The sequence below is a fragment of the Nerophis ophidion genome, linkage group LG26 (genome assembly GCF_033978795.1).
Source record: "Nerophis ophidion isolate RoL-2023_Sa linkage group LG26, RoL_Noph_v1.0, whole genome shotgun sequence".
Taxonomy (NCBI): Eukaryota; Metazoa; Chordata; class Actinopteri; order Syngnathiformes; family Syngnathidae; genus Nerophis; species Nerophis ophidion.
The window spans coordinates 16237549-16263376 of NC_084636.1; the positions used below are offsets into that span (position 1 = coordinate 16237549).

Below are 25828 nucleotides of genomic sequence, written 5' to 3' on the forward strand. Positions count from 1 at the left end.
TTGAGTTTCCAATCATTTCTAAAAAAAAAATTGTAATAGAGTGATCGGAGCACATACTTGGTGGTCACAAAAAACATTCATGAAGTTTGGTTCTTTTATGAATTTATTATGGGTCTACTGAAAATGTGAGCAAATCTGCTGGGTCAAAAGTATACATACAGCAATGTTAATATTTGGTCACATGTCCCTTGGCAAGTTTCACTGCAATAAGGCGCTTTTGGTAGCCATCCACAAGATTCTGGCAAGCTTCTTTTTTACCACTCTTGACAGTCCAACTAAATGTGTTGGTTTTCTGACAGAGACTTGTTTCTTCAGCATTGTCCACACGTTTAAGTCAACACTTTGGGAAGGCCATTCCAAAACCTTAATTCTACCCTGATTTAGCCATTCCTTTGCCATTTGTGATGTGTGTTTGGGGTCATTGTCCTGTTGGAACACCCAACTGCGCTCAAGACCCAATCTCCAGGCTGAGGATTTTAGGTTATCCTGAAGAATCTTTTCCTTTTTTTTTGTCCCATTTATTCTCACCAGTTCCATTGGCAGTAAAACAGGCCCAGAGCATAATACTACCACCACCATTCTTGACGGTAGGCCTAGTGTGCTGGGGATTAAAAGCCTCCCCTTTTCTCCTCCAAACATATTGCTGGGTATTGTGGCCAAACAGTTCAATTTGTGTTTTATCTGACCATAGAACTTTCCTCCAGAATGTCTTATCGTTGTCCATGTGATGTCAGATGAAACAAAAAGTGAGCTGTTTGGCCACAAATGTATGTAAACTTTTGAGCACAACTGTATATGTATATGTATATATATATATACATACATATATATTTATATATATATATCATTTGTTCATGTATGTGTGTGTATATATATATATGTATATGTATGTATGTATGTATTTGTATATATATATATATGTATATGTATGTATGTATTTGTATATATATGTATACATATGTATGTATATATGTATATATACATATATATGTATATGTATATGTATGTGTATGTATACATATGTATATATATATAATATATATATGTAATTGTACATATACCCATTATTCATTCATATACTGGATGTATTGAGATACATACTTTAAAGGCCTACTGAAATGAGACTTTCTTATTGAAACAGGGATAGCAGGTCCATTCTTTGTGTCATACTTGATAATTTCGCAATATTGCCATATTTTTGCTAAAAGGATTTAGTAGAGAACATCGACGATAAAGTTCGCAACTTTTGGTCGCTAATAAAAAAGCCTTGCCTGTACCGGAAGTAGCAGACGATGTGCGCGTGACGTCACCTGTGTGAGGGCTCCTCACATCCTCACATTGTTTATAGTGTGAGCCACCAGCAGTAAGAGCAATTCGGACCGAGAAAGCGACAATGTCCCCATTAATTTGAGTGAGGATGAAAGATTTGTGGAAGATATTGATATTGATATTGAAGGACTAGAAAAAATAAATAAATAAAAAAGTTTAATGAAAAGCGACGGCTCCGGGCGGTGGCAGTGTGAGCGTTTCAGATGTAATTAGACACATTTACTAGGATAATTCTGGAAGATCCCTTCTGCTTATTGTTTTAATAGTGTTTTACTGAGATTGTAAATACATACCTCAAAGTCGGATGGCTGCGGTGAACACGCCAGTGTATCAGAGAGATGCCGAGGAGCCTAGCCCACAACTGCCTTTTTTGACAGCTACTGCAGGAGGACGCATAATCCACTGATGTCTCCGGTAAAATATATGTCACAATTGTCCCATCCAAAAACATGCTGGTTGACGTAGAGAAAACGTGTTCGCTTGACCGCTCTTTGTTAAAGCTTCACAACAAACAAAGAAACACTCTCGGTGCTAAAGACAGCTAAAATCCACCGCTTTCCCCCAACAGCATTCTTATTTATAGTCTCCATTATTAATTGAACAAATTGCAAAAGATTCAGCAACACAGGTGTCCAAATTACTGTGTAATTATGCGATGAAAATAGACGACTTTTAGCCGTAAGTGGTGCTGAGCTAGTATGTCCCCTCCAACCAATAACGTCACAAACACTCGTCATCATACGCGTCATCATTCCGCGACGTTTTCAACAGCAAACTCCGTGGGAAATTTAAAATTGTGATTTAGTAAACTAACCCTGGCATGAGTTGCAATGTTAATATTTCATCAATGATATATAACATAAACTATCTGACTGCGTGGTCGGTAGTAGTGGGTTTCAGTTGGCCTTTAAATATCTATTGCCTCTGAATGACCCACTTTTGGGTCGTGACCCACCAGTTGAGAGTCAATGCTCTTCAAGCTTAATGGTGCACGGGGAAAAGTCCTCTCTACAAAACAATGCGGTTTTATCTTTTCATTGTAACCGCGTGGCGCTGACACAAATATTAAAAGTCCCTTTCTTCACTGCAGTATGTGCAGAAAGAAAAAAAGCGGAAAAAATATGGAGGACGGGAGTCGCGCTCCCATTCTTCATCTGAAGGGGCGCGGGACTTCTGCTTCATTAGAGCGTCTGAAAAAAAGAAGCGATTTCCCTCATCACCTCAATGGACGACGCCCCCTTTTGCTCCTCGCCTTCGCCTGGAGGGAGGAGGTGGGGGTTGGGGGAATGCTACACCACTAAACCCTGCCCAATCTCCTCCAGCTCCTCATCGTCTCAGGTCTCGCGTTGAAATCAAGCTTAGTGATGGCAGTTTTTGTGACCCCCGTCCCCGTGGCCCAAAAGCCCTCCCCTGCCCATTCACTCACCTTGTTCACACACACACTAGCCACCCACTGCTTAAATCCCTATCAGCATGTCAACGTAAATGTCCTCCCAGCTGGGGTTGACACACATGCGTGCACACAAGTGCACGTGCAGGGCGCACACCATCTTTTGATTTAGCTTTCCTCCCCGCTGACTATTTTCGCCTCACGTTTTGCTCTCTTATCCCCTTCCACCACCTCTCCTCCTGACTCCATCCGCACCCGCTCGACTCCCTCTGTTGCCTACTACGGCTTTTATTACTATATTATCATATATATCTTTTTGCTTTCTTTTCTTCAAACGCCACTCTACACCCCGGGCAACGCTTGCAAGCTCAACTTTCACGTCTGTGTGATCAAGAAGTTGCAGGGAATCCCTGCATCCTCTAAATTTGTCACGGCAACAGCTCCAGTCTGTTTATCTGCTAAGAAAATCAGCAGCTGGAATATATATGCGATGTGAAATAAAGTCCTATATATATTTTTTTTGTAGTTTTGATCTACTGCCAACACGAAATGTAGCAAAAATATGCTCCGTTTACTTATGTCACCTTAAAAGCACAGGTGTCAAACTCCAGGCCACATTTTGAAGGGCCCGTGAAAGCCTGAAAATAATATGCATCAATAAAGTAGTTTACATTTGGGATGGCGTGGCGCAGTGGTAGAGTGGCCGTGCACAACCCGAGGGTTCCTTGTTCAATCCCCACCTAGTACCAACCTCGTCAGCTCCGTTGTGTCCTGAGCAAGACACTTCACCCTTGCTCCTGATGGGTGCTGGTTAGCGCCTTGCATGGCAGCTCCCTCCATCAGTGTGTGAATGTGTGTGTGAATGGGTAAATGTGGAAGTAGTGTCAAAGCGCTTTGAGTACCTTGAAGGTAGAAAAGCACTATACAAGTACAACCCATTTATCATTTATTGGTTCTTTTTTTTATTTTGACTGGAAAAAAATAAATGTATTGCATACAATTGTATATACAAACCCCGTTTCCATACGAGTTGGGAAATTGTGTTAGATGTAAATATAAACGGAATGCAATGATTTGCAAATCATTTTCAACCCATATTCAGTTGAATATGCTACAAAGACAACATATTTGATGTTCAAACTGATAAACATTTTTTTTTTTTTTTTTTTTTTTGCAAATAATGATTAACTTTAGAGTTCATGCCACCAACACATGAAAAAGAAGTTGGGAAAGTTGGCAATAAATACTGATAAAGTTAAGGAATGCTCATCAAACACTTATTAGGAACATAGGAACATCCCACAGGTGTGTGCAGGCTAATTGGAAACAGGTGGGTGCCATGATTGGGTATAAAAATAGCTTCCCAAAAAATGCTCAGTCTTTCACAAGAAAGGATGGGGCGAGGTACTGCGTGAGCAAATAGTCAAAGAGTTTAAGAACAACGTTTCTCAAAGTGCAATTGCAAGAAATTTAGGGATTTCCACATCTACGGTCCATAATATCATCAAAAGGTTGTATTGAGGCACACAAGCCCTTCATTTTGCTTTTTTTTTTATTTCCCCATCAGGCGCACCGAGGACAGCACAGGGGTCCTTGCTACATGCACGTGGCGAGATTGGAGGAGCGCGGGCATACGAGGAACACGGTGTGTGCGCGCACCTATGATCGCCTTGACAAAATTACGCTAACACATTCTTTTCGGCTCTTGTGCATCTGAACTTGACTCCTGTGTGCAAGTTCATTGTTATTCATTTGACTGTCATCCCGTGAGCACTGTGAGACTCATTCAGTCTGGGATTCCCAGGCAGGACACACACACGTTTCAGCAGCAGGATGTCTAATGTGTGTATTTACGGAGAGTGCAAGTGTTTGCCCCTCATGCATGCGTACATACCGTATTTCCTCGAATTGCCGCCGGGGCGCTAATTAATTTAAAACCTCTTCTCACTCCTGCGCTTACCAAAGGCATGCGGTAAAAGTAAGCATGCGCTAATTATTTTAAAACCTCTTCTCACTCCGGCACTTACCAAAGGTATGCAGTAAAAATTTGAGTTGGATGTAAGCTTGGACCTTAAATTTTACCGGATAGCTCTTAATCTTCTTCCCTTTATACAATTTCAAATTACCGGTATTGAAATCAGCCTCCTCCATTTTGAAAATGATGACAGGGGAAGTGTCATTTGTGACGTCACGAGTTTGACCAGGCGGTAATACTAAGTATGCGCTAATTATTTTGGGAAGCGAGTTTGACCCGGTAGTAATTCAAGGCAGGCACATACTACCGTATTTCCTTGAATTGCCACCGGGCATGTAATATACGCCTGCCTTTCCCTGCCGGGTCAAACTCGCTCCCCAAATTTATTAGCGCATGCTTACTTTTACCGCCAGTTCAAATACGTGACGTCACGAGTGACGCTTCCCCTGTCGTCTTTATCAAAGTGGCGTAGAAGTTGTTTTTTTTTGCTTTTACCACGTGTAAACCAGGGGTCTTTTTCCACAGCAAAACGGATCACACTGATGGTTGTGATATAAAACAACTTTAACACTCTTGCTAATATGTGCCACACTCTGTGAACCTACACCAAACAAGAAAGACAAACACATTTCGGGAGAACATCGGCTCTGTAACACATTATAAACGAAACATAACACTTACCCAGAATGCCATGCATCTATGACTCATGGCTATATTATACACCCCGCTAGCACCAACACAATCCCCCCCCCCCCAGTGAGATTATCCATTTTTTGAGGGAATTGAGGGGATTATTTTGATGCATTCAAGAGCTACCGCCTGAGGAAAGAAACTGTTACAGAACCTGGAGGTTCTGCTACGGAGGCTGCAGACCTTCGAGTCTCAAGAGAAAAAGCGCTATATATATATATACTTCACTTTTTTTATGCATTCCAAGTCTTTAAATACGGCAAGTGCAAGGAGGCTAAGAATGCCGGTAGTGAAGTGAATTATATTTATATAGCCCTTTTCTGCAGTGACTCAAAGCGCTTTACATAGTGAAACCCAAAATCTAAGTTACATTCTTAAACCAGTGTGGGTGGCACTGGGAGCAGGTGGGTAAAGTGTCTTGCCCAAGGACACAATGGGTAGTGACTAGGATGGCAGAAGCGGGGATCGAACCTGGAACCATCCAATTGCTGGCTCGGTCACTCTAACTGAGCTATATCAATCAATCAATCAATGTTTATTTATATAGCCCCAAATCACAAATGTCTCAAAGGACTGCACAAATCATTACGACTACAACATCCTCGGAAGAACCCACAAAAGGGCAAGGAAAACTCACACCCAGTGGGCAGGGAGAATTCACATTCAGTGGGACGCCAGTGACAATGCTGACTATGAGAAACCTTGGAGAGGACCTCAGATGTGGGCAACCCCCCCCCCTCTAGGGGACCGAAAGCAATGGATGTCGAGCGGGTCTAACATGATACTGTGAAAGTTCAATCCATAGTGGCTCCAAGACAGCAGTGAGAGTCCCGTCCACAGGAAACCATCTCAAGCGGATCAGCAGCGTAGAGATGTCCCCAACCGATACAGGCGAGCGGTCCATCCTGGGTCCCGACGAGCGGTCCATCCTGGGTCTCGACTCTGGACAGTCAGTACTTCATCCATGGTCATCGGACCGGACCCCCTCCACAAGGGAGGGGGGGACATAGGAGAAAGAAAAGAAGCGGCAGATCAACTGGTCTAAAAAGGAGGTCTATTTAAAGGCTAGAGTATACAGATGAGTTTTAAGATGAGACTTAAATGCTTCTACTGAGGTAGCATCTCGAACTGTTACCGGGAGGGCATTCCAGAGTACTGGAGCCCGAACGGAAAACGCTCTATAGCCCGCAGACTTTTTTTATATACCGCCCCGGTAATGGAAGATCCGTATTTTTTGGACTATAAGGCTGTTACAACTCGGAGTAAGGAGAGGACCCAGATGCAGAGAGGAAGTTCAAAAAATAAAGCTTTTATTTTGAAATAACTTTTTACCTCCAGTGCAAAACGTATTTCGCAAGAATCATTACAATACGCGGAAATATAATTCCGAGAATAAACAGGTAAATCAAAATCACTCCAAAAAATGAGGAATACTAATCTAAAAAAAACTAACACAAATAGAATAATTATAAGAATTAACCAAAAGCGCTCCAACAGGAGGAAAGGAGGAAAAAACACAAACTATATATATATATATATATATATATATATATGTATATATATATATATATATATATATATATATATATATATATATATATATATATATATATATACATACACTAAATAGGAATAAACAAAAATCACTCAATCAATGAGGCAAACTATACGAAATTTGGAAAAACAAAAACTCACCAATAAGATAGAAGAAGGGTAACAAAGGGCGCTCGAAGGAGAAAAAAGTAAACTCAAAATTACAGCAAACGACTGCTTGATCCAAAAAGGAGAACCAGGGAAAAAAGGAGCAAGACAAGGAGGTTTTCAAGGACATGAACATAGACGCTAGAAAGGCACGTTAGACGAGACGATCTGGCACAGGACAAGAGGAGGCGTAAGCTTAAATAGGATATGGGTATGATGGGAAACAGGTGGAAAAAATCAGGGATCAGAGATGACGTCAGACCGGTGACACAAGAGGAAGGGCCCGTGATCTGAAACAAGAGGGTAGCTTTTCAAAATAAAACACGTAAAACCACAAGACAGAAAAACCAAGACAAGACTTCCCTCACCGCGGTGTGACAAAGGCGCACTTAAAAATGATTTCATTTTCTCCAAACTCGACAGTGCGCCTTATAACCCGATGTGTCTAATGTACGGCATGACTCTAGTTCTCCTTATTGACCTCGAAGCAATTTTATTTGGTCCATGGTGTACCAAGCTGATGTTCTTGTTTATTTTTTGCTTAGAAAATGTACCCGTGAGCAAGTTGCAAACAGCCCTTAAAAGTCATTCAGCTGCAAAATACAAATATAATATTGCTGAATAGACGATATGCCGATTATTGTTTATTTATTTATTTAAGTCCAAATATGTTGACAGAGGATTTTTTCACTATCGTTTGTCATTGCCTCCTTTCTCACAGCCATGTAGCCTTAAGATAGTTATTTTGCGAACAATAAATGATTATATTTGCATCTCTTCCTCCCAGTATTGTGGGTGTCCTAATAATCAGCCTATATTCTGCATATGCATGAAGACAGACATGCTAAATGGATTGCGCTCTGTAGTTTGCTCATTTGCATCAGCAATCAAGTTTGCACCTTATTTTAGTACACACAAACCTTTAGTTCAGGGGTCTCAAACTCACTTTACGTGGGGGCCACTGGATGCAGAGTCTGGGTGAGGCTGGGCCGCAAGAAAAGATTTCTTTAAAAAAAATGTTGCATACTCCTCAGCATGTGTAGTTGTATAATGACGTTGCAAATAGTATTCCTTGTGCACCGGAACTTTCTCTGTGCAAATAAGACATGCCGGGGGGCCCCTGTGCTCTACAAAGAAATTTTGCATCTCCCACTTTTCCTGGAATTGTCTTTGCTCATCACGAACATTTCTCTTCACTGCAGGCTTTGAAAAAAACATGTTTGGGGTTGTGGAATATATTTGTTTTTAGCCGACGCACGGAGAATAATGTTATATCCGCAATGTGTGTGGTTTCGCTTTTCCTCCCTACAGCAACGCGGCGGTCGGCGGATAATAGTACCTGGATAGCGAGCGCAAAAAAGTGTATAGAAATATATGTAGTGTTCTTCGTGTGAGGCAATGCAAATTAAACAATAAAAAAACAAATAACGTTTTTAATTGGTCCAGGTTATCGTTATTACTGACGGACAGGTGTCGCGGTGAGACTGCAGCCAGGCACGTAAGAAAACCTTCGTCTCCATGGCAACATCTCGGTCGCTTTCACTCATTTGCCGCTTTTCCACTAACGCAGGGGTAGGCAACCCAGAACTTTGAAAGAGCCATTTTGGACCCAAATAACACAACGCTGTCAAGCGCCATTCATGTAAAACTTGAGGGCCGCACTAACATTAAACTTTTATATTAAGGTGGGGGCCGCAAAATAACGTCTCGCGGGCCACAATTGGCCAGCAAGACGCGTGTCTGAGACCCTTGCTTTAGTTGATAAGGCAGACGTATGTAAACATGCATAATTTGTGTGTTTAAAAGAGGGTTGTATGGATTTTTACCTCGTTTTTCTACGGGACAACAACTCCCCTTTTTACTAGGTTGTTGTTGTAAAAATGTACTAACAGTCCTGGGAACAAACACGCAGTCATTTAAATGATGGGTCCCATTCTACTTGCACGAGAAGTTCATAAAGAGGCGTTTAAGACAAACAAAGCATCAAATACCCCAAGCCCTCTTCCACTTCTCCACACCCCTATTTGAGTGGGGGTTCCCATAGCAATACGTTGTGGCGCTCTAATGTTCAAGTCACGGTCACTTATGGTAGGAGGGACACTCGCACAATGCAGCCCAAGAGGAGCACACTTAACATTTAAAAGTCTGGTTTCAGTGGACTAGTGTGAGCGCCCTGCCAGTTCTTACTGATAACCACCACCTTAAAGGCCTACTGAAATGAAATTTTCTTATTTAAACGGGGATAGCAGGTCTATTCTATGTGTCATACTTGATCATTTTGCGATATTGCCATATTTTTGCTGAAAGGATTTAGTAGAGAACATCCACAATAAAGTTTGCAACTTTCGGTGCTAAGAGAAAAGCTCTACCTCTACCGGAAGTCGCAGACGATGACGTCACATGTTGATGGCTCTTCACATATTCACATTGATTTTAATGGGAGCCTCCAACAAAAAGTGCTATTCGGACCGAGAAAACGCCAATTCCCCCATTAATTTGAGCGAGGATGAAAGATTCGTGTTTGAGGATATTGATAGCGACGGACTAGTAAAAAAAAAAAAAAAGTTTAAAAAAAAAACGCGATTGCATTGGGACGGATTCCGATGTTTTTAGACACACTTACTAGGATAACTCTGGGAAATCCCTTATCTTTCTATTGTGTTGCTAGTGTTTTAGTGAGTTTAACAGTACCTGATAGTCGGAGGTGTGTGTCCAGGGGTGTTTTGACGCCAATGTCTCAGGGGAGTCGACGGCAGCTATGGACGGCACAAGCTCAGCTGATTTCCGTCCGGTAAGAAGCGACTTTTTAACCACAATTTTCCCACCGAAACCTGCTGGTTGACATTCCGTCGTGAGTCATGATTCTGATCCATAGTAAAGTTTCAAATCCGTGAATTTTAAACAAGAAATCACCGTGTGTTTGTGTGGCTAAAGGCTAAAGCTTCCCAACTCCATCTTTCTACTTTGACTTCTCCATTATTAATTGAACAAATTAAAAAAGATTCAGCAACACCGATCTCCAAAATACTGTGTAATTATGCGGTTAAAGCAGACGACTTTTAGCTGTGTGTGTGCGCAGCGCTCATACTTCCTAAAAACCTGTGACGTCTTGCGTACACGTAAGCATTACATGACGTTTTCAAGACGAAACTCCCGGGAAATTTAAAATTGCAATTTAGTAAACTAAAAAGGCCGTATTGGCATGTGTTGCAATGTTAATATTTCATCATTGATATATAAACTATCAGACTGCGTGGTGGGTAGTAGTGGGTTTCAGTAGGCCTTTAAGTGGAACGAATACAAAGAAATGCTTAAAATAATCCAGAGAGCCAATGCTCATGTCACTTTTGCACACGACATGGATGGTTTAATGTAATAACTGTAATGAGATCACGCCTCTTGACAGTTATTAATCATAACCATTACCTTTTATAGTTCAAATAACCAACACAACTTAGAACAAGACTTTGACAAATTAACAAAATCAAAGCCGTAGATGTGTCAGAAAATTAATGGAAAAAGGATTGATCCTCCCACCATTTATTATTCCGAACTGCCACCTTGCACAATAGAAAAAACAAAAAAATATTGAAATAGTACATAATGTGACAGTATAGACACGTGCCATGTATTGTAATTATTGTAATGGGATCACTTTTTGCCAGTTGTTTGTGCTATCTGCCTCCTTGCATTACTGTGACAAACAGAATGATTGGAAATACTCCACAAAGTTAGTACCGTATTTTTCTGATTATAAGTCGCAGTTTTTTTCATAGTTTGGCCAGGGGTGCGACTTATACTCAGGAGCGACTTATGTGTGAAATTATTAACACATTACCGTAAAATATCAAATATTATTTAGCTCATTCACGTAAGAGACTAGACGCATAAGATTTCATGGGATTTAGCGATTAGGAATGACAGATTGTTTGGTAAACGTATAGCATGTTCTATATGTTATAGTTATTTGAATGACTCTTACCATAATATGTTACGTTAACATACCAGGCACCTTCTCAGTTGGTTATTTATGTGTCATATAACGTACACTTATTCAGCCTGTTGTTCACTATTCTTTATTTATTTTAAATTGCCTTTCAAATGTCTATTCTTGGTGTTGGGTTTTATCAAAAACATTTCCCCAAAAAATGTGACTTATACTCCAGTGTTACTCATATATGTTTTTTTCCTTCTTTATTATGCATTTTCGGCAGGTGCGACTTGCGGTACACCTATCTATGCAGCAAGTCACACGCAAGCACAAAAACACTGACTTTTTGCATCATAACATACCCCAACACACATCCTCCATTACATTGTTGACAATCCATGTGCAGCCGACTGGAGTTATTTTCAGTTTGGAAGGTCGCTAAAGGGCAATGTCTTTTCATTTTCAACTGCCTCTTGTCTTCTTCGCACCTTATATCCCACACAGTATGTGTCGCGACCTATACGCCGCGTGTATACGTCCGCCCGCGCTCGCGGAATGTGTATTGTCGAAGCTATCAAATCGCCGTCGAACCGCATCATCGCAGTCAAGCGTTGCCACGACACACACATATAAGACACTCACACCTGCGCTAATGCTCACACAGCTAATCATTTGGCCAGTGAGTGTCGGAGCTAATTGAGGCCGTGCTATAATTAGTATGCAGGTGGCAGGCAACCAGCTCAGAAGATCTAACTGAAAACTTGAGTGGGGTGTGGGGGCGCCCTCTTCATCCACTGCTCTTGCACCCAAACCTCGATGGGACGTCAGGCGGCGGACACACACCCTGAATGGCTCACTGAGTTAAGAGCTCATCCCCTCCCCCTGAAAGAAGCTGATCCCCTCGGTTCTCAGACCCTCTGAGGGGCTCCCTGACACCCTCCTTGTCAGCCTGCACTCTGCATAAAATTACACCAAAAAACCTCTTTAGTGTGTCGTCTCCCCTAACTAACACACACACACACACACACACACACACACACACACACACACAGACACTCACACACATTCTTGTATTTGTTACCTTCTTGAGACCACTACCTCTTCAGGACCACCCTTTGTAGATATATAGAGATTTGTATTTACAACATTAATAATATATACATAATATGCAAATATAAAAGAAGTAAGCTTTTAGTTATTGTTTTTATTTTTATTATTTTTATGTCGGTAATTGGTTTTTAATCTTCATTATTTACTTCAAATTATTACAGTATGTCTCTATATACATAAATATATTTTTTTTTATTATTAATTTTGGCCAAAGAGGGCACATTTCAATTCCTCACTTGTTATTTCATATGTTGACCAGAGGGGGAGCACTTAAAAATTTTACACACATTTGTTATTTCATATTTTGACCAGAGTGGAAGCACTTAAAATGTTTACACACACTTTTTATTACATATGTTGGCCAGAGGGGGATTACGTAAAATGTTTACACACACTTGTTATTTCATATGTTGACCAGAGGTGGAGCACTTTTTAAAAATCCCTCCTTTTTGGGACCACCCTAATTTTGATAGATTTCACCACCAGGGGTCCAAATGAGATTCTCAATTAGATGCAATGATTTTTCCGTAATGGGACCATGATTTATGTCCTAACTTGTTCACCGGTCCTCATATGGAAGGTACTTTTCCTTGTTGAAGTCTCAAGAAGGGTACAAATACAAGTACACACACACGCGCGCACACATACACACATTTTTGTATGTGCTACCTTCCTGAGACCTCTGAAAAATGCCTACCTCTTTAGGACCACCCGTTCTAAAAATATAAAGATTTGTATTTACATAATTAATAATATAAACATACTATGCAAATATAAAAAATAAGGGTGGGCAAATTAGTGCGTTAATTACGAGTTAACTCATTAATCTATTAACGCCGACAATTATTTTATCGCGCATTTGCATATGTTGTTTACATGCTTTTATTTTGTTAACGCCTTTTCTTATAAAGATGGCGGCGCCCGGACGGGCTTCGGCGTGGAGTGGCTCTTGGTAAAGATGGAACATTTGGCAAAATACCGGACAATTCTGCAAATTTCATGGCTGGCTTTACAGTAAGCGTGGTCACTCCGGGATCACTTACGACCGCCAGACAATTCTGAATGTGGATAGATCGGGCCGTTTTGGACTGAATGACGCCTGCTTGCTAGACCGGCTAGCTAGCATGGGAATACTTTGTCGGCTACATCCAGCGGCCTGTGAAGCAGCGGAGTATATGTGTTGTCTGTCTATTTATGAATCATGCAGACGAGGCGTGTTGGCTGAGTTCTTAACATTTACTTTCAGAGCGTGCATATCACAACATACAAGATGCCGTCATGGCGACACACAACCTATACCAGGCTACCGCGCATGCTCGTCACTCCTGTTGCATGCTGGGTAGGGTAGTTCTTTTTTTCCCTGGCTCATAACATCACAATATAGTACCAGGTATATGATGCGTTCAGTTTATCAAAGCACCAAGCAAACAATCGGAAAATTCCCATCATATCAATTCCTAGATATGGTCGTAATTATTTTAAGTGCACTACGCAGAATAAACACAACATTATTAATATTGCTACTACGGATAATTTGATCAAAAAATTCCCTAAAACAGCCCACTACCTATAATATAGGTTTTTTAAACATAAGATCCCTGATAAAAAAAAATGTTTCTGCTGTTACCTCAGAAATTGCCTGTTCGGATGTTATGATTGTGGCTCAGAGATTTGTATGTAGATTATATTTATTTTCCATAACAAACAGGATAGCTTAAATACCCTGGCAGTGGAAATAAGCTTAAATGTTTGTATTTACATTTTTTGAGTTGATTTTCATAAAATATGCTATTTAACTGCTACTGTTGAACAAGTACTGATTTAAATTGTGTTTGCACAACAAATGTTTTGGCACTTTTGTTCATGTGGGAGAATATTCCAATAAAGGTGCACTACACACTGCTTTTGAATTCATTATTGGGCTTTGCGTATACAATGCAGTTAATCGCGATTAATCGGAGAAAAAGTGCGATTAACTTCGATTAAAATTTTTAATCTTTGCCCAGCCCTAATAAAAAAGCTTGTTGTGAAAAATGAGTTGGAATTTCACAAGAAAATGGTCACAGTTTGACAAGAATATTATGATAAAAGTTGGAATTTTACTTAATAACAGTTGCAATTTTGCAAGAAAAGCTTAAAATGTTGGCAATTTTATGAAAAGAGTCGTAATTTTACTCGACAAAAGTCGCAGTTTTATAAGAAAACTTAAAAATTGTGGCACTATTATAATAATCATCGGAATTGGCAAAATCATGACAAAAGTCACAGTTTTACTCAAAAAATGTCAAAATTTTACAAGAACAACAAAAAAATTGGCTATATTGTAATAAAAGTCCGAATTTTTACCATTTTGCTTTAAAAAGTATTTTTTAATAATTAATTAATTAATAATTTTATGAAAAAATATGGCAATATTACAGAAGCAGATAGAATATGCAGAATTGATCCCAATTTTATAAGAAAAAATGGACACATTGTGAGAAAAAGACTGCTTTTAGTTAATTTATTCATTTTTGATTTTTTTGTTTGCAATTCATTTTTAATCCTCATTATTTACTTCAAAGTATTACAGTTCGTCTCCATATACATATCTATTTTCTTTGTTTGATCAATTTGAGTCAAAAAGGGTGCATTTCAGTTTCTTACACACACTTGTTATTTACATATGTTGACCGGAGGGGGAGCACTTCAAATTTTTACACTCACTTGTCATTTCATATGTTGACCAGAGGGGGAGCACTTCACATTTTTACACTCACTTGTTATTTCATATGTTGACCATAAAAACCAACACACAGTCACTTTGAAAAATCCCTCCTTTTTGGAACCACCTTAATTTTGATAGATTTCACCACCAGGGGTGCAAATGAGACATTCTCTATTAGATGCAATGTTTTTTTCCGTAATGGGACCATGATTTCGGCCCTAATTTGTTCACCGGTCCTCATATGGAAGATACTTTTCCTTGTTGATGTCTCAAGAAGGGTAGAAATACAAGAGAACACACACACACACACACACCTCCTTAAGTGACTGTATTCCAAGCTGAACAGTCCTTATTCAGGACCTCCTCTCCTCAAATCTTGCACATTTCCGCTTCACGTTTTACCTCTAAATCTCTCCCACTCAGCCTCCTTTATATTCCCCACATTACCGCTCCCATCCTCGTTCTTCCTCCTCCTCTTATTCACAAGGATATTGTTTACATCTGTTTTCTAATCACCATCAGAGCCTCTCCAGACTTCACAGATGTTGCAATAATGCAGAGGGATTAGCAGGTTTAACACCGAGGCTTATTTAGGGAGAGTTTCTTCCCCTCTTGGGTAAATCCCGCCTGTGGGTCTTGTCTTTGACCTCTTCTTGCCTTTGTATGGTCGGTCTTGTTGCACCAGAGATTCCATGTCAGAGCCAGAACAGAAAATCTGGCATTTGTCTGCATTTGCCTTTTTGCACACAGCAAAACGTCGTCCTGCAATCAGACGTGTCAGAGATAGAATCTTGCACATCAAATAAAATACTTAATAGCCACAACTGGTTGTATGTGTTAGTGTGTTAAATTTGCTTTATATTAAGATAGACATAGCTTTTGAATATGTATATATTTTTTTTAATCAATTTATTTGTATTTTATTTTGAGAAGGTTAATAGTTTGGACATTTTTTATTTATTTTAAATGCACATTCATGCTTGCCATCTGCAGGTCTATGCATTTAAACAAGGGGTCGGCAATCCAAAGCGTTGCAAGAGCCATATTGGACCAAAAATACAAATAAAAAAATCTTTCTGGAGCAGCAAAAAAAATAAAAGCCTTCTATAAGTGATATAATGAAATCAACATATGATATAAGTGTCTATATTAGCAATAATAGCCTACTATCAAAATGACTATGTGTCGCAGGCTGACACAAATCGTCTTTGCCATAAGTGTTGAAATGTAATATTTATTCTACCCATTTTTACAACATTAGAAAACGTTAGTAAAACACAGGCTTCTCAGAGGGTGAGATAACTCCTGGAAATGACTGGCTTAGAATGGCCAAAAGGAATAGATGTGTGTGTTCAAGTTAAACGATAAAGCAGGCTGTCTTCTTCTAATGGATTTATGACAATCTATGTAGGCTGGTTTACGTTTGTTGTGGTCTATAACGGCACACAGATTAACCATCAGAAATGCAGGCTATTTTACATACAGATAATGTGTCATAAGAAATGCAGATATAAATTAAATACACAGAGGATATAAGTAAAAGAAATTAAATAAGCGCTAATATACCTACAAATGAGGCATAATGATGCAATACGTACATAAAACTAGCCTAAATACATGTTAGCATCGATTAGCTTGCAGTCATGCAGTGACTAAATATGCTTGATAAGTCAATAACATAAACAAAACTAAAATTTGTGCATTCACACACAGCATAAAACGTTTGGTGGACAAAATGAGGTGAATAATGACTGGCATAAGTGATGTCTTTCTTAGACGAAGACTTAGACTTAGACAAACTTTAATGATCCACAAGGACAATTGTTCCACACAGTAGCTCAGTTACAATGATGGAAAGTGTAAGGATGGAAAGGACAAGGCAGGTATAAATAGACTAAATATAGCGATATAAAATGTAACATATATACGTAATATTTACATAATATATGTACAGTATATTTTATATACTTATGTATTATAATATGTATATATCATATATACAATATATGATATATATTGTATATTTGTATATATATATATCTGGCATTTGAAGAAGGTTATACATATAAACAAACTACAGTGAGTTCAAGCACCAAAAATGAGTAGGCCAAAACGCCGCTCTCCAAATACTCTCATCAGAGAATCATGTTTAATGTAAACATTGGGATTTATAACAATTAAGAAGGTATGTGTCATGTTGTCCTCCTACAGAAACCTTATTAAAACAAAAATATATATGTTCCCCATCTTTTTCTATTTTCGTACAGTTTTTGAAAAAGTTCCAGTGAGCCGCTAGGGCGGCGCTAAAGAGCCATAGGTTGCAGTTCCCCGATTTAAATGTTAAGTTGATTTACATTTCAATGTAGAAAGTCATCTTATTTTGTACACTATTGGTGTGTGCTCTATTTTTCCTTAGTTCATAGTTCACTGTATTTCATAAACACCTTTTTTGTATTACATGTTATTTTTGTTTATTTATTTCTATTTGGCCTTTGGTATGGCCTTAAAAATAAAATTAATAATAAATGTTAATTTTATGTCATTTTATTTTGATAGTGTTTAAAGAATGCATTAAATATTTATGTTATTATTATTTATAATATTATTTTATCAAATGTTTTTACTATTGTTTAACATCATGAGTTACTTCATTAGGGGATGGTATTGAAAACAATGTTTTTAGTAAAATCAGTGTTTTATTATATTTAAATTTTTCCTATGGCAATTTTTTCCATCCATCCATCCATTTCTACCGCTTATTCCCTTTTGGGGTCGCGGGGGGCGCTGGCGCCTATCTCAGCTACAATCGGGCGGAAGGCGGGGTACACCCTGGACAAGTCGCCACCTCATCGCAGGGCCAACACAGATAGACAGACAACATTCACACTCACATTCACACACTAGGGCCAATTTAGTGTTGCCAATCAACCTATCCCCAGGTGCATGTCTTTGGAAGTGGGAGGAAGCCGGAGTACCCGGAGGGAACCCATGCATTCACGGGGAGAACATGCAAACTCCACACAGAAAGATCCCGAGCCTGGATTTGAACCCGGGACTGCAGGACCTTCGTATTGTGAGGCAGACGCACTAACCCCTCTCCCACCGTGAAGCCCTGGCAATTTTTTAAGTATTTTTATTTTATTTTTAAAGAACATCTTTTTCCTCCCTGTCGTGATGTGATGCAAGCAGCATGCTAGCAGCTAGCATCGTCTATCGCTATGGTAACGCCCCTCTGCTCCTCCAAAATAAAATATAATTAGATGGTCTCTTCCGCGACTCAGCATCACGCCGACCCGTTTTATGACCAAGCAGATCTTGCGCGCGCGTGTGTGTGTGTGTGTGTGTGTGTGTTTGGGGGTCAATCTATTTCTGTCTGGAAGCTAATCCCAAAGGTGATATTAGTCTGGTAAGGGGGCAAAAACACTACCCCCCCTTACTAGTCTATGAGTGAGTGTGTGTGTGTGTGTGTGTGTGTGTGTGTGTGTGTGTGTGTGTGTGTGTGTGTGTGTGTGTGTGTGTCTGCAGGCGTTAGGGTCAACCCGGAAGCCCAGACAGACTCGGTCTTGACCTTTGGCCCAACACTGTCTGCTAGCTGTGGTTTAGAGGGGTGGTGGGCTGTGGGGGTCACACACACCATTGTTACAGACAGCTGATAGACGCACAAACAAACACACACATACATGAACATATGTCAAAACACACTTTTTTGTTTGTATTAAATCACGTCTTTTTATCCCTCCACAGATTGAAGCCACAGTCATGAGGACAGAAAGCAGCAATCCAGCAACATCAAGAGTCTATTTTTTTAATCTTAGGTTTGTCCACATTGGGAAGATACCACCTGGATAACAATTTGGAAAATGCACCATTATGGATTTTTGGATGTGTGCAGGTAAGTGGGAGGAGCTTCCAAAAGGTATGTTAAGGGACATTTGACATAGTTATAAAGTGCGGAATGACCACTTTAAAGTAGGGTTTCCTAAAAATAGCATCCAAAATATGCAAAGAAGTGTACACTATTATAATAATATAATACAGACTCTCAGTTGGGGGAGACTTTAAAGTCAATAATTTAACCCTACATATTTTTCTACCACTTTTTGCACTTTTTTTCAATATGTTCCTAATGTCATGATATGGCTTGATTCTTTTTTTAATAAGGGCTGTCCAATTACAAACATGCATCTTCAACGTGCAGAACTCCCTTGAAAAAGAGATTCTTAATCTCAAAGGGACTTTCCTGGGTATATAACGGTTACACAAATAAATGAAGAAAACATATTTTGAAAAGAAAAAGAAAACGTCTTCATAAAAATATTTACAGCCATATGCTTTTGGAATTTTTTTTTAATTGACCAATTGTTTGTATGCTGTTATTTTTTTGCAGCAGCTTTTTCATATACTGTAATACTGTATATGGTAGTTGGGATTTGTTATATGTCGTACACATTATATAACAATATAACCCCAAATGCAGCTGAGATAGGCTCCAACGCCCCCCGCTACCCTAAAAGGGACAAAAGGTAGAAATGGATAGATGGATGGAATATATCTGTATATATTATATTCTGTATACCGTATTTTTCGGAGTATAAGGTGCACTGGAATATAAGTCGCATTTTTGGGGGAAATGTATTTGATAAAACCCAACACCAAGAATAGACATTTGAAAGGCAATTTGAAAGAAATAAAGAATAGTGAACAACAGGCTGAATAAGTGTACGTTATATGACGCATAAATAACCAACTGAGAAGGTGCCTGGTATGTTAACGTAACATATTATGGTAAGAGTCATTCAAATAATTATAACATATAGAACATGCTGTATGTTTACCAAACAATCTGTCACTCCTAATCGATAAATCCCATGAAATATTATACGTCTAGTCTCTTACGTGAATAAGCTAAATAATATTATTTGATATTTTACGGTAATGTGTTAATAATTTCGCACACAAGTCGCTCCTGGGTATAAGTCGCAGCCTTTGCCAAACTATGAAAAAAACTGCGACTTATATACGGTATACAATATTTAAATATTACACATTTTATGTTGCTACTATGGTACATTTTAACGTACTTTACACCTTTGGTTTTTGCCCTCTTTTTGTGCCCTTGTGTGCATTATGCTTTCAATCCTTATCCTTTCCATGCATTGTAACTGAGCTACAATTTCCCTTGTGAGATCATTAAAGTCTATGTAAGTCTGAGTTTGTAATGTCATCATTAACAAAGTAATTTGTTTTCTTTTATTAGACTTTTTTTAAATTGTAAAACAATCAGAATTCTTTATATTGTGAATCTGATCAAATGTTTCTTTTATGGCATGAAACCAGCTTTTTTTTGTTTTTTTAATTATTAAATAATAATACCGTGTGGTAATTTTAATAATGATAAAACACGTTTTAAATGACACAATGTAGATACATGCTTTTCATTGGACAGCCCCTAACGTTTATAAGTATGTAATATGTACGTACAAAAAAAAACATCATTAAAAACAAATCTCTCACACACTTTTTGATCGTCCGGTAAGCACTTCATCACAAAATTGTCCAACATTTCATCAAAAAAGTGATTTAAGTACACTTCAATTTGGATTTATTGTATAACTAATACCTTTGTTTTGTGTCGAATGTATTGTATAAAAAGATTTCAAATTGACAAAATGCAAAGTGTTGCCCCAATGTGACTTTCAATAAATGCCTGATTTAAAAAAAACAGCCTTTATTCTTGTCGTTTGTTCTTGGTCGTCCTTTGAATTGATGAATATTTTCTGGCAACACAACTATGAACACCACATCTCATGATTTTTTTCCATTTTGTTGTAATTTGAACACACTAAATACTGGTAAACTGATCCCAGCTGGGTGTTACTGTAATTTGTATGTCCAAGTAAATAAAAAATGTGTTAAGTAACATTTATTAGCTGTGAAAATAAATTCCACAAGTAACTGTAGGTAGGATTAAAAACGCTTTGCTTCTACTTACTCCTTTTCGGACCATGAAAATGTGTAATATGTGATGTAACATGCTGACATTGTATACATGTTCGAAATAAACAGTCGATTCCAGTTAAAAGTTAAAAATAAAGAAAAAGCAGTAAAATTTACCTTTGATAATGTTAGTAGATTTTTTTTAACAATGTTCTCCGCTGCATAAAAAAACAGACAAAATGTAAGATTAAAAAAAAGAGTAATTATCAGTCCATGCAGCTGATTAATCTTAGACATCTAGAGATGTCCGATAATGGCTTTTTTGCCAATATCCGATATTCCCATATTGTCCAACTCTTAATTACCGATACCGATATATACAGTCGTGGAATTAACACATTATTATGCCTAATTTTGTTGTGATGCCCCCCTGGATGCATTAAACAAAGGAATAAGGTTTTCCAAAATAAATCAACTCTTAAGTTTTAGGAAAAAAATGCCAACATGTCACTGCCATATTTATTATTGAAGTCACAAAGTGCATTATTTTTTTTACATGCCTCAAAACAGCAGCTTGGAATTTGGGACATGCTCTCCCTGAAGTGGGAGGGGCAGGAGGTAGCGGGGGTGTATATTGTAGCGTCCCGGAAGAGTTAGTGCTACAAGGGGTTCCGGGTATTTGTTCTGTTGTGTTTATGTTGTGTTACGGTGCAGATGTTCTCCCAAAATGTGTTTGTCATTCTTGTTTGGTGTGGGTTCACAGTATGGCGCATATTTGTAACAGTTAAAATTGTTTATACAGCCACCCTCAGTGTGACCTGTATGGCTGTTGACCAAGTATGCTTTGCATTCACTTGTGTGTGTGAAAAGCCGTAGATATTATGTGATTGGGCTGGCATGTAGAGGCAGTGCGTTTAAGATTTATTGGCGGTCTGTACTTCTCTCTACGTCCGTGTACACAGCGGCGTTTTAAAAAGTAATACATTTTACTTAGTGAAACCGATAACGATCATTTTGAAAACGATACCGATAAAGCATTTATCGGCCGATAATATCAGACATCTTTATAGACATCCTAAAATAATGTATCTAGAAATAAGTACTCTATTTTGAAAACAAAGCATTTTATAACTTGCAATTATTATATCAGGCATCCTCGGGAAGTTGCAGAATCTTGAAACAAAATTTTCTCTATGGGAGAAACCAAATAATTTTATTTTGATAGTTATTTTCCAAATGTTAACATTTTTAAGTTAGAAGAGACAAAATTCAATTATTCATGCTAAAATTAAAATGATGCTGTTATGTCAATGGCCAAAAATGTTTTTGTTTAGTTTTTTTGACTACCTCAGTTCTGTTTTCAGCCCCCTTGGGTTTGTGTGTTTTTGGTTGCCATGAGTGCTGATTAGTTTCACCTGCCTCTGATTAGTGTTCGGGATGCTCACCTGCTGCTGGGCACTAATCAGAGAGCTACTTATTCCTGTTTTTTGCCACACTCAGTCTTATTTGCTCTATGTAACAGCTACGTGTGTTACTTTCTGACTCCTGAACTAGGCTTTTCTTGTTAGCTATTCCCTTAGCTTCCCGTGCTATAGGCACGATTGTTTTGTTTGTTTTGTATCCTTATTTTATTTATTTATTTACAAACCCTGTTTCCATATGAGTTGGGAAATTATGTTAGATGTAAATATAAACTGAATACAATGATTTGCAAATCATTTTCAACTCATATTCAGTTGAATATGCTACAAAGACAACATATTTAATGTTCAAACTGATAAACTTTTTTTTTTTTGCAAATAATCATTAACTTTAGAATTTGATGCCAGCAACATGTGACATAGAAGTTGGGAAAAGTGGCAATAAATACTGATAAAGTTGAGGAATGCTCATCAAACACTTACTGTATTTGGAACATCTCACAGGTGTGCAGGCTAATTGGGAACAGTTGGGTGCCATGATTGGGTATAAAAACAGCTTCCCAAAAAATGCTTAGTCTTTCACAAGAAAGGATGGGGCGAGGTACACCCCTTTGTCCACAACTGCGTGAGCAAATAGTCAAACAGTTTAAGAACTGTCTCTCAAAGTGCAATTGCAAGAAATGTAGGGATTTCAACATCTACGGTCCATAATATCATCAAAACGTTCAGAGAATCTGGAGAAATCACTCCTCTTAAGCGGCATGGCCGGAAACCAACATTAAATGACCGTGACCTTCGATCCCTCAGGTGGCACTGTATCAAAGACCGACATCAATGTCTAAAGGATATCACCACATGGGCTCAGGAACCCTTCACAAAACCACTATCACTAAATACAGTTGGTCGCTACATCTGTAAGTGCAAGTTAAAGCTCTATTATGCAAAGCGAAAGCCATTTATCAACAACATCCAGAAATGGCGCCGGCTTCTCTGATGGACAGATGCAATGTGGGAAAGTGTTCTGTGGTCTGACGAGTCCACATTTCAAATTGTTTTTGGAAATATTCAACATCGTGTCATCTGGACCAAAGGGGAAGCGAACCATCCATACTGTTATCGATGCAAAGTTGAAAAGCCAGCATCTGTGATGGTATGGGGGTGCTTTAGTGCCCAAGGCATGGGTAACTTACACATCTGTGAAGGCACCATTAATGCTGAAAGGTACATACAGGTTTTGGAACAACATGTGCTGCCATCTAAGCGCCGTCTTTTTCATGCAAGACAATGCCAAGCCACATTCAGCAAGTGTTACAACAGCATGGCTTTGTAAAAAAAAAGAGTGCGGGTACTTTCCTGGCCCGCCTGCAGTCCAGACCTGTCTCCCATCGGAAATGTGTGGCGCATTATGGAGCGTAAAATACGACAGCGGAGACCCCGGACTGTTGAACGACTGAAGCTCTACATAAAACAGGAATGAGAAAGAATTCCACTTTCAAAGCTTCAACAATTAGTTTCCTCAGTTCCCAAACATTTATTGAGTGTTGTTAAAAGAAAAAGTGATGTAACACAGTGGTGAACATGCCCTTTCCCAACTACTTTGGGACGTGTTATTGAGTTTGAACATCAAATATATTGTCTTTGTAGTGCATTCAACTGAATATGGGTTGAAAAGGATTTGCAAATCAATGTATTCCGTTTATATTTACATCTAACACAATTTCTCAACTCATATGGAAACGGGGTTTGTATTTCGTTAGAAAAACTAACGTCAAAACAACAGCAATTGCATGCATCTTCGCACAGGCACACATGTCCTTGGTAGCAGAAATGGCGCCTGTTGTTTAGTTGGCCTTATGGTTTCTATACACAACTCTGAGGCCTCCCTTTTCGAACCGGGACGAGCTGGTTTAGGCCTCTGTGTCACTTTATAGCGTGTGTGCGCGTGTGTGTGTGTGTGTGTGTGTGTGTGTGTGTGTGTGTGTGTGTGTGTGTGTGTGTGTGTGTGTGTGTGTGTGTGTGTGTGTGTGTGTGTGTGTGTGTGTGTGTGTGTGTGTGTGTGTGTGTGTGTGTGTGTCGGCCCCTGCAAGAAAGTAGGAGATGATCCCATTCTGCGTGTCCGGTCACCAGTGCGGTATCGACCCCCCGGCAGGCCCACCCAGGGTGCACCCAGCCAGCCGTGAGATGGCCTGATATACATGCTCACTGGCCATGTTGGATTCCCACATTGCTCCGTCCCTGTTTTGCTTTTCCCTGAAAAAACAGCGCCCTGACCCGCGTGCACACACACACACACACCTGAAACAAGTCGTTTAGAGTGTCCTGCGAGGCGAGGCGGAGGTCATCAAGGAGGTGGAAAAGCTCTTTAAAGGTCGCATAACACCTGCAGATGGAGTCCCGGATCACGTCACATGCAGTTTGGGTACACTTGTGCAATTTTCTGACAAACCCTGATGCTACAGCTTAAGAAACCTTAAATATCCTTTAGATCAGGGGTGCCCATTACGTCGATCGCGAGCTACCAGTCGACCGCGGGAGGTGTGTCAGTCGATCTCCAGCCAGGCTTTTTAAAAAAATAGACCTAAAAATTAGTGATCATCAATCTTCACCAAAACGTCACTTAAATGACATTCACGGTACCGGAGGGTCTTGTGAGATGACGCTGGCTGCTGCAAGATCATTATTATTAAAATATGACCGAGAGGAAGGCGAGAAACACTTTTTATTTCAACAGACTCTCGCGCCGTACCTTCCGTCAAAATTCTAAAGGCCGACTGCACATTTCTTATCTTCACAAAAAAAGCCCTGCTTCATGCTGCCTGCGCTAACTAAATACAGTCTCGGAAAACTGGCGTGCACAAGCGATCCCTCAGAAAGCTGGCGTGCGCATCACTTGTGCACGCCAGCTTTCCGAGACTCTAATTTTGTTAGCGCAGGCAGCATGAAGCAGGGCTTTTATTGTGAAGATAGGAAATGTGCAGTCGGCCTTTAGAGTTTTGACGGAAGGGACGGCGCGAAAGTCTGTTGAAATAAAAAGTGTTTCTCGCCTTCCTCTCTGTCATTTTTTCATAATAATGAACTGGCAGCAGCCAGCGTCATCTCACAAGACCCTCGGATGCCGTGAATGTCAATCAAGCAAGCTACGGAATTTGCCGCCAATGTTTTTCTTGTAAAGTGTATGGAAGCTGGATGAATTAGATGCCAAAAACCAACCACTTTCATGTGATATTGTACAGAAAGGACAACTTTTTTTCTCCTCCATTTGAAAATGTGGGCGTTATCATCATTACTGTCTGATTCCAATCAATGCAAGTCCACCAACTTATATTCTTGTCTTCGTGAAAGAAAGACATCTATATGTGTTACACATGCTTGTATTATCATTAAACACATTTAACTTGTTTACAAAAATGTCTCTTTCATAAATAAATAAATATAAATGATATATATAAATGAGGTAGATCCCCTCGAGTTGGTCAATTGAAAAGTAGCTCGCCTGCAGAAAAAGTGTGGGCACCCATGCTTTAGATTATTTTCTATTCGGTTTTTAGTTTTTTTTATTAAACCATATTCTCATATCACATACAGGAAAAAAAATATTTCTCTTTGTCTAAATACACTTTTTGTATTTTATTATTTA

At 39.1% G+C, this 25828-nt stretch overlaps 1 long non-coding RNA gene across 2 annotated transcripts in view; it reads left to right on the top strand.

Annotated features, from left to right (window-relative positions):
• Positions 1–20546, top strand: part of LOC133543337 (uncharacterized) — a 100500-nt gene extending 79954 nt beyond the window's left edge. The window contains exons 4-5 of one of the 2 annotated variants that reach the window (XR_009804354.1): positions 4287–4364; positions 18578–20546. This is a non-coding gene — a long non-coding RNA (uncharacterized LOC133543337). The remainder of the gene's footprint in view (positions 1–4286; positions 4365–18577) is intronic. The other variant, XR_009804355.1, reaches the window with a different exon arrangement.
• Positions 20547–25828: the final 5282 nt, after the last annotated feature.